Below are 2,126 nucleotides of genomic sequence, written 5' to 3'. Positions count from 1 at the left end.
ACAACCGCTCAAAGTAACCGGCCCAGCGGGCCTTCACTTCAGACTCCTCTGTCAAGAGCCTACCACTCTCTGCTCGAACTGCAGTGCTCCGAGGGATGGGCTTGGATGAACGTAATGCGCGAATTCCCCTGTAAGCGGGACGAGAATCACCTGTCAACAGGTGATGCTCTACCCCTCACAGATTCCTCGCACATAGGCCTCCTTGTCCACCCTCAGTGCACGTACAGTTTTACGCCTCAGCTCCCTGAACAGCTCAGCTCTGCCATTCAGCCTGGCCCTGCGACTCTGGTCAATGGTATCCAGTGTCCCTTGAGAGACAAAATTCTTCTTTGCCCTGCGGTGAACTCCAAGGCATCCACCGGCAACATCAAGGACGGTGATCTTGAAGGTGCTCCACAACTCTTCAGGACCCCCCAAAGCACCCAGACCCCCCAAGTGTCCACTCAGCCTGTTCGCAAACTCCTCAGCTACTCTCTCATCCCTGAGCTTGGCAACATCCAGCCTAGGCTGGGATGGTACCATTCTCCAGGATTTAAGGTGCAGCTTTAGAGTTGCTACAACAAGCCTGTGGTCAGTATTGAGGAACTGAGCACTCCGGTAGACCCTGCAGTTCTGGATCATCCTCCAACGACCGTCAATGAGGATATGGTCAATCTCCTTTGCCACACCGCCAGCATTGGAATACAAAGTCCAGCGATGAGCTTGCGGGCGCTGAAACCATGAACCAGCCACCCTAAGTCCATGACTTCTTGCAAAGTCAAGGAACTTAGTGCTATTCTGGTTCATAGTTCCTGACCCATCAGGACCAACACACTCCTCATAACCATCCCTATCAGTTCCAGTCGATGCATTGAAATCCCCCAAGACTAGAAGTGTATCTCGTCTGGGGCACTGATCAACCACAGACTCGAGTGTGGCGTAGAATGTGTCCTTCACGGTGAGATCACTCGCCTCAGTCGGAGCATAAATAGAGACCAGGGAAATGACACCTAAGGAGTGGCGAATCCTTAATCTCATAATACGCTCGTTGACCGGTGTTACCTCAATTATCATTGGGGTCAGCTTATTGGACACAGCTACAGCAACTCCTTGGGTATGGTAACCATCAGAGCGACCAGACCAATAGTAGGTGTAACCACCCACCATTATCTCGCCGCAATCCGGTCTCCGAACCTCAGAGAAAGCTGCAATCCCGATGTCCAAACGCTTGAGCTCAGATGATAACAGAGACAGGTGATCAGCCTCTCTTAGGGATAGGACATTCCAGGCACCCACCCGAAGGGACCGCCTCAGGTTAACCCAAGGAGACCGCCGTCTGGTGGACGACACCTCAGCACCACTCCGACACACTCTCCCGCAATCTGACCCAGGGATGTTACCCCGTGGTTTCCCTCCTATCAACGATTGGGGTCTCAAAGGCTTTGCCCCAATCCTGTCATCCGGTGAGCTGCCCTGCGAAGGGAAGCTGCAGAGGAGGTACTCCCACGGAGTGGGTTTTCAGATTTTTTTGCGTTTTTGCGTTTTGCGGAATGAAGCGTTTTACGGTGGCCGGAGTGCAAATCCTGCCACCAACCTCCTAAGAAGAAGTAGCCCAACTGCAGGAGGACGTCCGCAGACACAGTTGGGCACTAGATATGGATGGCCGTTGGCTCACAAGGAGCTCCTCCGCCCTTTGACAGGTTTTGTTTTTAATCCTGCTGGGTATCCATATCCAAACACCCTCCTCACCAGAAAACCTGGTGGGGGAGACGGTTTAGTCGCCGACAACCCGACCATGGAACAGGTTAGTACAGGTTTACATGGTACCTGTAGCAGGTCACAGATCGAACCTGACCTGACAAAAAGATCTGACTCTCCTGACCTCTTTAGGAAAGATCGCCAAGGTGTGACTGCGATGTTGACACTTCCATTTCTACGGCAGTTATGATTCGAATCGTTGTGCGTCAGCCTTTTAATAGGCTACGTCACGACATCGTCGGCGATGCGTGCAATGCGCTATGCCTAAGTTAGACTATCGTTGGGCATAGGTTGTGTAGGCCGACAACAGGTTCAGCATTCGTTGGTATAAGTTATCTATAACACAACGAAACGTTCAGTGTCTGTTACTAATGTGTTATACATAAGAC

Source organism: Eptatretus burgeri, chromosome 18, assembly GCF_056783735.1.
Source record: "Eptatretus burgeri isolate ZD-2024b chromosome 18, Ebu_testis_v1, whole genome shotgun sequence".
Taxonomy (NCBI): domain Eukaryota; kingdom Metazoa; phylum Chordata; class Myxini; order Myxiniformes; family Myxinidae; genus Eptatretus; species Eptatretus burgeri.
This window is presented reverse-complemented; position numbering follows the sequence as displayed.